Below are 13,450 nucleotides of genomic sequence, written 5' to 3'. Positions count from 1 at the left end.
CGGACTTGAGTTCAAAGAAAGTTTTGTTTCGTTGTCGGATTTAATCAAAACTAACATATGAGGAAATGATAACCAACTGAAAAGATTATGAGATAGCTTCAGTTTCTCATCTGCAGTTTAGTCAAATTCTGTCCATAATTTTGCTGATATTGTTCTTGTCTTTCCTCAACGTTGTGCCTTGTTTCAGCTTACAATCACTGTAAATTGATACTGCATTTATTTCCCACACTCAGAGTTCTCCTGCAGTAGCTACTGCAGATCATTTACTGTGATGTTCTGCTTGGAATTACACTACATTGTACAGATGTACCATAACAGGAAGACTGCCCCATTTTGTATCGTTAGTGTAGCCCTTGTAGGAATCACCAATTTAGGATACATATCATTAATAATGGCTTATAACCTGCTTCTCGCAAAAAAAAAAGATCTGCCTACTAAAAAACAATGAGATTTTGTGGCCAAACAACACTCCAGTTGCTTACTTCATCCTTTGTGGCCAGCTATGCTTGGCCTTGCGAGAGTGTGAGAAATGAAATTAATGGATCTCCTTGCCCATCATCTATCATGTATTTTATTTTTTCCATCTACGCCATTACTTGACACATCACATGCCAACTGCAAATCAAGCATGACTCTGTAATGAATGACGAGGTCTTCAGTTGCTAATAGTTTAATGCATTTATCATATGCACTTTGCTCTCCCTTGCTGCATTTGCATTTACATCCTTTGTCAACAAGTGAAGCAATTGTCCGTGTGCAGATGCAAGATGGGGAAGATTCAAGATCATTTATCGTCATTCTTCAATATATGACTGTGAAAGAGAACAAAATGATTGTTGCTCTGGATTCGTTGCAGCATAAAAACACAATAAGCATAAGGAACACAATAAATATAAATATAAAAGTTAATCATATAAAACACAATGTAGAAGTATTGTTAGTTACATAGACTGATTGTACATAAAGTGACTCTAGGTGATGTGTATGTAGTGGTCGTGGGAGGTGGTGGAGTGGGTTAATGGGTGAAAGTGTTGATCAGCCTGACGGCTTGGGGAAAGTAACTATTTTTGAGCCTAGATCTCCTTGCATGAATTTTACATAAATTGCACAATAGCCCGAACATCCTCAGCTCTCTCCATGGTCAGGAACATACATAAACACCTCTACTTTTGCCTCCAATGGCTGTTGGCCACTGAAATCATCTTCAATCTATGGTACACTGATTGGAGTGCAAGAAATCATTTCTTATTGCATTTCTGTTACATCCTGAATATTTAAGATAAAATTTGATTAGATTGGTGTTACTCGTCACATGTACATTGAAACATGAGTGAAATGGGTCATTTGTGTCAAATCAAATCAATGAAGATTATGATGAAGGATCACGGCCTGAAACATTGATTATTTACTCTTCCCCATAGATGCTGCCTGGCCTGCTGAGTTCCCCCAGCATTTTGTGTGTGGTACAATGAAGATTATGCTGGTCAGCCTGCCAGTAATCCCACACTTCTGGCACCAAAACAGCATGCCCACAAATCACTTACCATACTCGCATGTGTTTGGACTGTGGAAGGAAACTGATCCACCCAGAGAAAACCTTCATGGTCATGAGGAAAATGTATGAACTCCTTACAGACAGTGGAGGAAAATGAATCTTGATCTTACATCTGGCATTGTAATAGCATTCAATGGTTCTATTTAATATCACAGAATGTATACAGAACACAACCTGAAATTCTTACTCTTCACAGACAACCATGAAACAGAAAAAAACCCCAAAGAATAAATGACAGTGTCAGAATCCCAAAAGCCCCCCATGGCCTTGCCCACGTATAAATAGCAGCAAAAGCATCAACCCTTCTCCCCACTTGCTCCAGCGACAACGCCAACCTCCTCCCCCACCGTGGAAGCCCCCAAAGAGACCTCTGGTGCCATCTTTTCTAGCTCCTAGAAAACAGCAAGACAAAAAGCAATCAAAATGGTCAGAGTGTTGCTATACCGAGGTTGTGATTAGGGTTGTGCCAGAGGTTCAAGAAACAAACGGTGAGGAAAAGTAGCTGTTCATGAACTCAGTGATGAGGGACTTCAGTCTCCTGTACATCCCACTTGATTATAGCTGCAAGAAGATGGCATGGCCAAGCAGGTGGGGATCTTTAATAAAGATGTTGACTTCTTGAGACAGTACCTTATGCAGAGTCTATTGATGTTGGGGTGGGATGTGCTCATGATTTATTGGGCTGAGACCACTATTCTTTGTAACATCTTAAGTTTCTGCACGGTCGAATTACAGTGCCAAGCTATAATGCAACCCGCCAGGATGCTTTCAACGTCTGAAGCAGTTTGTTAGAATGTTCAGTGACAAGCTGAACTTCCATTAAACTTCTAATAAAGTAAAGATGCTGGTGTGGCTTCCCTGTGGCTGCATCTACGTGCTGGACCCAGGACGTGTCATCCAATAAGTTAGCAGCTAGGAATTTAAAGCTGCTGTCCCTCTCTACTGCTGATTCCCCAATGTAGCCTGGTTCATGTTCACCCTCCTTCTCCTCCACAAAGTCTACAATCAGTTTGATAGCTTTACAGACATTCTGGGAGACGACTCAGTTGCAGCACCATTCGACCAAGACCTCAACAGTGCTCCAAGTGGTGCCTGGGTCAGAAGCATATAACATGTTGAGGAATTTTATCGTGCCAAACTAGGCCAAAGACAACGGGCTTGATGAAAATGAAATATAATCTGTTTTGAATCTGTTAGAAATAGGAAAGAAATTCAAAGACAGTGTGAAACTATTTGTAAGCACATCGATTCATTAAGTTGAATTAAATTTATTATCGAAGTTGGCATTCATTTTCTTACAGATATTTACAGGAAAAATAAGAAATACAATAGAATCCATTAAAAATATACGTAATAGTTGACAGCTAATGTGCAAAAGAGGGCAAACTGTGTAAATAAAAAAAATACTAAGAATAATAGTTATAAGAGTCCTTGAAGTGAGTCTGTTGGTCTTAGAATCAGTTCAGTGTTGTTGTAGTTAATGTCGGATCAGGAGCCTGATATTTGTAGGGTAGTAATAAACTGTTTCTGAAGCTGGTGATGGGGACCTAAAGTTTCTGCACCTTCTGCGTGATGGTAGTAGTGAGAAGACAGCATGGCCTAAATGGTGGGGGAATTTGATGATGGATGACCCAGCACTCCATGTAAAAGTAATCAATGGTGGGGAGGACTTTTGCCTGTGATGACCAGGACTATATCCACCACCTTCTGTAACAGCTTCATCTCTCATATGACTATTTCAATATGCATCATTTTTAATGCATCACTTGCATGTAATCAAGTCAGCGAGGACTGTGCTAGGCAGCACACAGCTGAATGTGCCATTGCAGAGCAACTCCATTGAAAGAGAAGGGTGTAATGCAAGCATTCGGTTGTCAGTCCAGATCAGCCCAGAAGACTTTGAAGAGTCAAGTTGAGAAACAATTGGACGGTTGGAGTGGTAGAGTGTACTTGTGAACTGGCCACACAAATATCAATTTTGTCTCAGACAAACTACACTCTACCACATTTATTATAAAAACACATTAAATCAGGTTATGGATTATCATTATCTACTACCCATCTTGCAGTCTTATCTGGGGATTTAGCAGAAAAAAGAATGACACATAATTGAACGCTGACACAAGTAACAGTATCTGACCATCAGTATGCAATAGGAGCTCTACACATCACTCAGTTACCCTTCGGAGTAAAATTTTCACCTAAGGATTGCTAGGCCATGACAAATAAAATCTTGTATGTGGTGGATTTTTGCATCACAGGCTCAGTAGCAGAAGGCTTCTGACTTCAGAGCAAATGCTCAAAAAGTTAGCGCCAGGGGTTTCTGCAGACCCAGTTCATCCAAGAAACAGTTTATTCTTCTTTTCTCACGTCTCTCTTTTATTTTCAAGGTTGTTAGGGACCTGTCGGAGTTTGCGAACTACAGCTGCAACTCAAACTATGTTTCTCCATGAGCAGTTAGTCCTCAGACTTGCCATTATGGCTTGTGTTTTTTGTTATCTCCCCGAGCGGCCTGGAAGATGTGCGCCTTCGGGGTGCAGTCTTGTGGAGGACCCAGTTCCTCGCTGATGAGATGGGAGAGTGAATCATTGAGACAGCAGGCGGTATGCGCTGCTCTCAGGAGAATGCGCCTGCATTCTCACGATCAGCGCTCTCTTTTTGATGGCGAGTGGGAGCCTGTGAGTCCTCAAGTTGGGGGACTCGGAGAAGCATCAGAACAACGAGCTGGCTGGTCTCCCGCTCTCGTTGTTTCAGGAGAGATCTCTCTCTCTCTTCCTCGCTGGTGAGAGAGAGCCTGTCTGAGATACCCAAGTGTTGGGTTATGGACTGTAGTTTTTGATGTACTCTAGATTATGAACTCTTTGTGGGCTTTGCTATTGCTTGCATGGTGGGGGGGGGTGTCAGGGCTTTTGTGGGTGTAAATAGGGGGAAGGGGAGGGGGAGGGTCGATGCTTTTACTGCTGCTTGTCCGTGGAGAGGCTTTGGGGTTCAGATATTTCTATCATTCATTCTTTGTTTTTTTTGTTGTTTTGTGGACGTCTGCATCAGTTAGAATTTCAGGTTTCAGGTTATATACTGCACACATTTTCTGATATTAAAATAAGCCTTTGAACTAATGAACAATGAGCTCTTTTGATTGAATTGTATTCTTCCTTGTAAAAATAGTGTATAATTTCTGTTAATGTTATGTTTATCTGATGCTATGTGTTTGCGATGCTGCTGCAAGTAAGTTTTTCATTGCACCTGTTCACACATGTGCTTGTACAGATGACAATAAACTTACTTTTACTTAGGCATTGTACCTACCACGATATTTTGAGTCTGCGTAATGTGGCCTTCTTCTTCAACCTCCAGCATTCTGAGGACTTTTAAGGATGTGTCCGTCATCTGCTATGAGACTGACTGGCTCTCAAACTCAATCATGCAATTACTGTACTACAGGCATCCCAGCACCACATGTGGCTCTCTTCTTTTCAAATGAGTCACTTGTGGCCAGTGATAATTTGCCCCCACATCAATTTTCCTCTCGTATAATGGACTCTTATCAGTATCAACAGAAGACTTTGACAAATGTAATTTTATTTGAGGGATTACAAGAAAAAGAAGAGAGCAACACAAACAAAAAGAAAATCAATTTTGATTTTAAATTACTTGGAGAATCTTAATGGTATTTCCTGTAGTTGTTTATTGGCTAGGGATTGGCTAGTGTAATGGGTTAGCAGATTGGAATTAATAACTATTTCACCTTCCATAGAGCATCTGTTCTTAAGCTGGTATAAGCTACAATTTGATGGGAATTACTTTACTTCAATTATTTTTAAGAGCAAACGATCTTGTCCTCCCAAGGAACATCACTTGAACATTAGGTTGAATGAAGCAAGTTCCTAAATATATTTTATAACATTATTTCTGATAATAAATCTTTAATGTAAGACAGCAGAAACCAAATATAAATTGCACTGAGGGAAAGTGCCAGGTAATAAAATGATATCAGTTCAAGTAGAATTTTTAGGCTCCAAAATCTTACATAAATTATGTATACACCTTCTAAATTTATAATGATGATTTTCCAAGGAATAATTTGATAAAATAGTGGTATATATTAATCTACTTCAGTAGGATGCCCTGCTGAAAATGAAAATATATCACCCAATAAAGAAAAGAAATCACATTGCAGCTGATAATGGCCGGCTTCACTTAATCTGTTACTCAGAATATGAAGAACACCAATTTTTTAATTTTAACGATGAGTAATGTGAATCTTCTTTTTGCTTAAAACATCTTGATCACATGAAAGTTTACTACTTTTGAGCTTTTCCTCAGATGGGTATATTTTGGATGGGTACAAGGGGATGTAATTTTCAATGGAAGTACATGTTTCAGTCATTTAGGAAAGAGTTTTCCGCTTTTCAAAGAACTGTTTTGAAATATGATCAGGAGAGAATGCCCAGATGAAAATCTTCTCAATCTAATGACAACTAATCTGAACTATGTTTGTGACAGCATATGGGAATGGGAGGAGGAGTGTATCAATGTGCACTGGCAATCTAAGTGCCGAGGAAAGACAGACTCTGATGTAGAGAGGGTGACCAGAGTTTATTTTTCTGATTTCCAGCAGAACGTCAACATCACGGGACATAACATTCTCAAAACTAGGGCTCCACAATCAGGAGTAACCGGGTGTCTGCTTAAATAATACAGGTAACTTGGACTTCCCGAATCTATCAAAATAAATTGAACAAGTTTAAATAGGAGACCACATTACAAAGAGCCGGTTATTCAGGAAAAACACAAGGAACTCCTAACAATTAACGACTCTCATTAAACAACAATTAACCAATTCATGTGTTCTAAAACCCTCAAAGGCTAACACCCTCTGACTCCCCTCAAAGTCCCAAAGAGCTCATTACACAGGAGTGGGCCATTCGGCCCCCTCAAGTCAGACCTGTGATTTAATATTATCATGATTGATCTGCTCCTATTCCTGCTTCTTGTAGCTCTCAATTCTCTCACCTTCCTAAAAGCTTTCTGCCTCTTTTTCATGAGAAGTTCCAATTCATCTCAGCTTTAAACGTCGAGCTCCTTACCTTACACAGTAACTAAATGTGGTAAATTGGTAAAATGTTTTTTATTGTTACAAGTACCGAGGTACAATAAAAATTCTGTCTTTCATACTGTCCATACAGAGCAATTCATTAAAACAATGCATTGAACTAGTACGGATAAAACAATAATTGAGTGGAGAATAAAGTGTAACATACAGGGAAGGTGCAATGCAGGTAGACAGCAAGGTGAAGATCACAACAAAGTAGATTGTAAGGTCAAAAGTTCAGCTTATTGTTCTGGGGAATATCTTTTAACAGCGTGATTAAAACTGCTTTTCAACCCAATGGTACCTGATTTCAGGCTTTCAAATCTTCTGCCTATGTTCCCATGATCCAGTTTCACTCACTACCCTCAACTCTACCCTATCAAGCCCCATGAGGAAGTTAGAGCCTTTAATAGGATCACCCTTCATTCTTCTAAAGCCCAAAGATCATAGAATGACTTTCTTTCACCCCTTGTGAAACAAGCCATACCCCATACCAAACATCGGATTGATTGCCTTTGGAGCACTGTGTACTCTTTTGTACTCCACACTGCAGGAAGGCTGTGGTAGCCAAAGAGAGAGTGAAGAAGAGATTCACCAGGATATTATCTGTAATGGAGGACATAGTTATTAGAAGGGATTGGTTATGTTGCATTTAATCTCATGTGAGTATAGTAGCCTAGTGGGTTGGTAGATATGCTTATAGTGGTTTATAAGATACAGAGATAGGATAGATAGTCTTATTTACTGAGGCAGAAGAGTCTAAAAATAGAAGGGATTAGATTTCATGTGAGAGCAGAGGAAGTTAAAGGAAATCGGGGATCTGGTTTTCACACATATTTAGTGAATGTCAGGAATGAGTTGTCAAAAGAGGTGGTAGATGTGAATACAATGATTACATTTAAAAGGCATGCAGATGGAACTGAAAGGAAAGATGCAGAAAGATAAGGCATGCAGATGGAATTCATGTGGGAAGATGGGACTGGCATAGATAGGTATCATGGTCAACGCAGACATGGTAGGCCAAAAGGGCCCAGTTTCATGAGGTAGCTGAGCTACTGTGATTTTGATACATTTGTTATTTAATCGGAGGTGCCGTAGCAAAAAAATCTTCTCTGTCTCCCTCTCAGCTAGTGAGCAAGAGAGATGTGGAAGCAAGGACTATGGATAATGACTAAGTGGGATGTCGATTAAGTACATTTGAGGAGTAGGGAAAGAGACAATGGAAAATTGACATCAAAATGAAGAACGACAGGAATGAGTGACAGGTAGGCTGAAAGCTCTGCTCAGAAAAGAGGAAGGAATGCCTAATAGGGCAGGGTTGGATGAGTAGAGTGTGAAGGCTGGAATATATGACACAGTATTAGTGCATGGGCAATGAGGAGCATAGAATTGAATGATTTAAAACAAAAGATAAAAAGTATATGTACTGATGGAATTGACATGTCCTTGAGGGAAGACGTGTCCAGCTAGTAGTAGTAAGACTGATGCAGTTCTGCAGAAGATGGAGTTTGTGTGAAACAATCTCAGGTAGACAGCAGTAAGAATAATCAAAGAATTCAACCTTGACAAAGGGACTCAGGCAGGTACATTGCTGAGGCTGTAGCACATCAACTCAGCGACAGATTTACCTCAGAAATGAGCATAATATGGAAGCTGCAGACCATCGGGCCTAGTCTGATGATGTAATGGGTGAGTAATTCAGACACAGCTCTATTCACTCCACGTCTCTCCACTACTAATATCAAACACACTAGGGTTGTAACATTTTACTGGAACTGTAAAATGATCAAGTAAAGTGGTGAGGTAGAGAAGGAAGACAAAATATGTATACTCACATGTAAATATGAAAGGAAATATGGGTAAAATTACTCAGAATTTGGTGATGGGAAGTAAAGCAGGTCTCCTGTCCCATGATCCTCTCATATCCCTTTTGCCAATCACCTGTCCAGCTCTTGGCTCCATCCCTCCCCTCCTGTCGTCTCCTATCATTTCGGATCTTCTCCCCCCCCCACCCCACTTTCAAATCTCTTACTAGCTCTTCTTTCAGTTAGTCCTGACGAAGGGTCTCGGCCCGAAACGTCGACTGTACCTCTTCCTAGAGATGCTGCCTGGTCTGCTGCATTCACCAGCAACTTTGGTGTGGGTTGCTAAAATGAATTAAATCTCAAAAGAACACTAAAAATATTACAGAATATGTGAAAAATAGAGCTGTTCTGTACTTTTTTTTGCTTTTAATAATTTCGGATATTGAATGTAACCTCACTTCCTTTGCAGCTGGAAGTGCAGATAATGTCAGGTGAATCTCTTCCATCTGAACTACATTATGAAAAGCACATGCGGCTGAGCTGGTGGCTGTATGTATCCAATCAAGTGCCTTAGCAACCAGGTCTAGGTGGGAATATTTTATTTATATTTCTTTATTTCGCGATACAGTGCAGAACAAGCCTTCTGGCCCAATGAGCTGAACCACCCAGCAAGCCACCGTTTTAACACTAGTCTAATCACGGGACAATTTACAATGACTAGTTAACCTACTGATCAGTACGTCTTTAGACTGTGGGAGGACACATGCACGAACACGGGGAGCATGTAAAAACTCCTTACAGATGGCACTGGAATTGAACTCTGATCTCTGGAACGCCCCAACCGGTAATAATGCTGTACTAACTGCTACACTACCATGGGCACAATGATAGTGGGTAGATGAAGAACAGGGAAGATTTAGATGGCCCTCGGGCACCCTATCAATCATAATAAATTGTGAGGGCAATGGAATATGAAAGGATGTGCAGAGAGTCTTTGTTAATGATCTCTGCCCCACTATTGACCTTGTTCTTCATGCTTTGCAAAACATAATTGTCAACGATTTCTCCTCCACGCATTGAGCTGATGGGCGGGGGATTGACTCCTGCCACTTACTACTGCCAGGGGTGATTAGGTGTCGGCAGAACAGGGAAGGATATCAGTGAGTTGCAGTACGTCTGGTAATGAGGCTGCCAAAACTGAACAGCTGTGTATGAAAAACTTTTAAAAAGCTACAGATACCGTAACTTTGCAATTAAAAAAAAACAGAAAAGTGCTCGAAAAACTTAAGGCAGGCACTAAAGTGAAGATGACACAGCTGAGGGGCATGTTTATTCAAAGCTCTGCTCTCAGAGACTTTGAGGGAAAAGAGAATGTAAGACCTCACAATTCGGAGCTGGACGAGTAGAGTTTGAACACTGGAATGTGAAGATATCGAGGGTGTCCTTTCAAGTCCCAAACTTAAGTTGTGAAATTTGTCGACGAATGGTCTTTAAGGTGAAATGTTAGCCCCACAGATACCCCCTGAAGGGCTGTGCACATTGTTTGAACTGAGAGGGTTGTTTATGAATGGTGATTCGCCAGGAATATCTGAGTGGTGTGGTGGAGTATATGGATGTTGAAAAGGAGGGATTATTAGAGGAGCGTATGATGGGAGAGATAGAGGAATAATAGCATAACACGGACTGATCTCCAGTCTCAGATCTATGCAAACAGCATCTCTCTCTCTCTCTTCAGAGGTATGGATATGTATTTGCTGTTTTCATATTACGTTTCAAACATCCGAAGTACATTTATTTATCAATGTGTGCAATATACAACCCTGAGCTTCGTCTTTCCCACAGGCAGCCACGAAAGAAGGAGAACCATGGAACCCATTCAAAGAAAATCAGCAAATTCCACATCCCACACACATAACAAAAAACAAATCACGCAAATGGCAAAGAAAAAAAAATGAGCGAGAAACACTGAATATAAGACACACCAACGCACAAGGTCATTGAAAGAGTCGAGGCGTATTCAGTTCAGCTCAATCTAGCGCAGTGTTGTTCGTTAGCTCCAGGCCACTCTGATCAAAATTGCACAAAATAGCAACAAAAATAGGAGCAGCCAGAAACCAGAGACACATCATAACGTGAACTACAGAGTCTAATCCACAAACCGCGTCAATTAAACCTTGCCCAAGAACCAGGACTCCTGCACCATCCTCTGACAGCATCGAGGGAGAAAGAGAGACCATTCCAATGTAGGGTCCTCCCTTCGGGAGCAGCAAGCAAGAGGGAGAGAGAGACCATCACATGCAGACACCTACCTCCGGGAGCAGCCAGTGAGGTGCTGGTAGACAGCGCTGAACACCTGCTTGCCTTCCAACTCTCCATTAGAATATGTCAACCATTCGTGATATTACACCTCTTGCATTGGCTCTGGTGACAATAAGAGAGGGTGCACTTTGAATAATGCAGACATTAACAGGTTAAGAACACAAATTTTATGTTTTACTTGCTTGAGATTAAACTGCTATGAGATAAACACACATTGCAAGTGCATTACGTGAATTTTGACCCCTAGAATCCTTTGCACATAGAAATCCACGAATGTTTATAAGCCTGCAAATGTTCGAGACGAGCAGGATCAAAGCTGGGAATTTTTATCGATATGACATTCTCAATATAAGTCTTTGAGCATGGAGATGGGCACTTGATCGGGAAATATCCAATCAATTTGAAGAACTTGAATAGACATATTTAAATACTTCAAAATTCTAACACATACTTCTAATATGTGTTCACTTCTGAGTACACTGGAAATATTAAATAGTTTAAAGCAGTTATTACTTTTATCGGGGTTTCTTCAGCTTGCCCAGTGATGAAGTGGAAGAAGCCCTGGTTCTTCCCAACCTCATGACAAAAGTCAGTCAGGCAGCACAGCCTGGAGCTGTCTGGGCTGTGCCTTGTTTGGAGCTGCTGCATCGTAGATTCATTCCTGATCTTAGGGCAGCACGGTCGCATACTGTCTCTCTCCCTCTCGCTTGCTGCTTCCAGAAGAAGGTCCCTGCATTGGGATGATCTCTCTTTCTCGCTCTCTCCCACCAGGAGTTTCCCCAGTGTGCTTCAGCTTCCTCCCATTTCTCAAAGATGCGCTGGTGTATTAGTTTGTTGCCATTAAAAATACAGTTCTCCTGAGGTGAGGTTGGGAGAGTTGATGGCCGTGTGAGGTGGAACATAGCAGGAGAATGGAACTGATGGAAGCGTTCGGAGGGCCATATCTGACTCAACAGACGAAACGGCCTGCTTCCAGGCCATAAGGAACAAAGACAGCAGAGAAGCAGATCTAGATGCTCTCAAAGTATTTGAGAACGTTGAATCCATCCATAAGAATTCCCCTGAAAGGCAGAGATGAGAGTGCATAACAAGAAACTATTCTGGGAGATGCAAACTTTTGTTTGCATGCAATCCTTCTTCCTTGCCTCATTAGTACAGGACATTTTCACTAGCTATTATTTGGATGAAGTATTTACAATATAATAGCATTAGCTTTCTTCCTCAAATGCCTTAAGTTTTTCTCAAAGTTAAAAGTTGAAGATTGGTTCTATTTGCACATCAGACCATCAAAGCATACAGTGAAATGCGTAATTTGCACCAATCGACTCTCCACATTATGAGGACTGTGACAAGTGTTCCATGTTTCCAGTGGCCAGCATAGCTTGCTCCCAATGTATTACTCCTACATGTCTATGGAATGTGGGAGGAAATCCGCATGGTCATGGAAAGAAAGGAGAAACTCCTTCTCACAGATAGTGACAAGTATGGAATCCCCGATAACTGATCACTGGCATTGTCAAGTGCTGTGTTAACTGCAAGGCTGCCACATCTTGCCTGTGAAAAGTCCTCGACAAGGTAGATTGCCAGATCAAGAGTTCATCTTTCATATATGAGAAGCCCTGTCAAGAGTCTAATAACAGCAGGACAGAAGCTGTCCTTTATCCTAGTGAATTAATTAGTTCACCAAATGAGTAATGAACTACGATGAATGGCAACATAGAAACATAGAAAATAGGTGCAGGAGTAGGCCATTCAGCCCTTTGAGCCTGCACCGCCATTCAGTATGTTCATGGCTGATTATCCAACTCAGAACCCTGTACCTGCCTTCTCTCCATACCCCCTGATCCCTTTAGCCACAAGGGCCATATCTAACTCCCTCTTAAATATAGCCAATGAACTGGCCTCAACTGTTTCCTGTGGCAGAGAATTCCACAGATTCACCACTCTCTGTGTGAAGAAGTTTTTCCTCATCTCGGTCCTAAAAGGCTTCCCCTTTATCCTCAAACTGTGACCCCTCGTTCTGGACTTCCCCAACATCGGAAACAATCTTCCTGTATCTAGCCTGTCCATTCCCTTTAGAATTTTATACGTTTCAATAAGATCCCCCCTCAATCTTCTAAATTCAAGCGAGTGGGATTCCAGCACATGATTGGGTTGCATACACAAATAATATTATTTTCTCTGGAACGATCACACACACACACACACACACCCACCCAGAAGGCATTTGAACAAGAACTGGGTGAGAGTTGAGTTCAATCAAGCTATGACCTCGGTTATCGATGAATGAAAATTTCACAATGATGTAATTTCATAAGCGTGGCGCAGTGATATTGTGGTTAACACAACTCTATACAGTGCCAGGGATCAACGACTGGAGTTCCACTCCCGATGCTGCCTGTAAGGAGTTTCTAAGTTTTCTCGGTGAGCATGTAGATTTCCTCTGGATACTCAGTTTCCTCCCAAATTCCAAAGACGTAGGGGTTAGGGTTAGTAAGTGTGGGAAAGCTACATTGGCACCAGAAACATAGGACACTTGTGGGCTTCCCTCAACACATCCGCAGACTGTGTTGTTTATTGACGCAAATGATGTATTTCCCTGTATGCTTCATTGTTCTGACATGCCTGTGACAAATAAAACCAATCTTTCACTTCCAATCTTGAGAAAGTGTCAAGGCA

General features: G+C 41.2%; 1 long non-coding RNA gene across 2 annotated transcripts in view; it reads right to left on the bottom strand.

Annotated features, from left to right (window-relative positions):
* Positions 1-6,144: 6,144 nt before the first annotated feature.
* The window catches only part of LOC134338087 (uncharacterized), a 47,158-nt gene continuing 39,852 nt past the window's right edge, over positions 6,145-13,450 (bottom strand). For both annotated transcript variants that reach the window (XR_010016137.1, XR_010016138.1), the window contains exons 2-3: positions 10,762-10,873; positions 6,145-6,276 (exon numbers count right to left, since the gene is read on the bottom strand). This is a non-coding gene — a long non-coding RNA (uncharacterized LOC134338087). The remainder of the gene's footprint in view (positions 6,277-10,761; positions 10,874-13,450) is intronic.

Source organism: Mobula hypostoma, chromosome 26 (assembly GCF_963921235.1).
Source record: "Mobula hypostoma chromosome 26, sMobHyp1.1, whole genome shotgun sequence".
NCBI classification, from domain to species: Eukaryota; Metazoa; Chordata; class Chondrichthyes; order Myliobatiformes; family Myliobatidae; genus Mobula; species Mobula hypostoma.
Note: the sequence above shows the minus strand (reverse complement) of the source record. Positions and strands in the feature narration are given on the sequence as shown.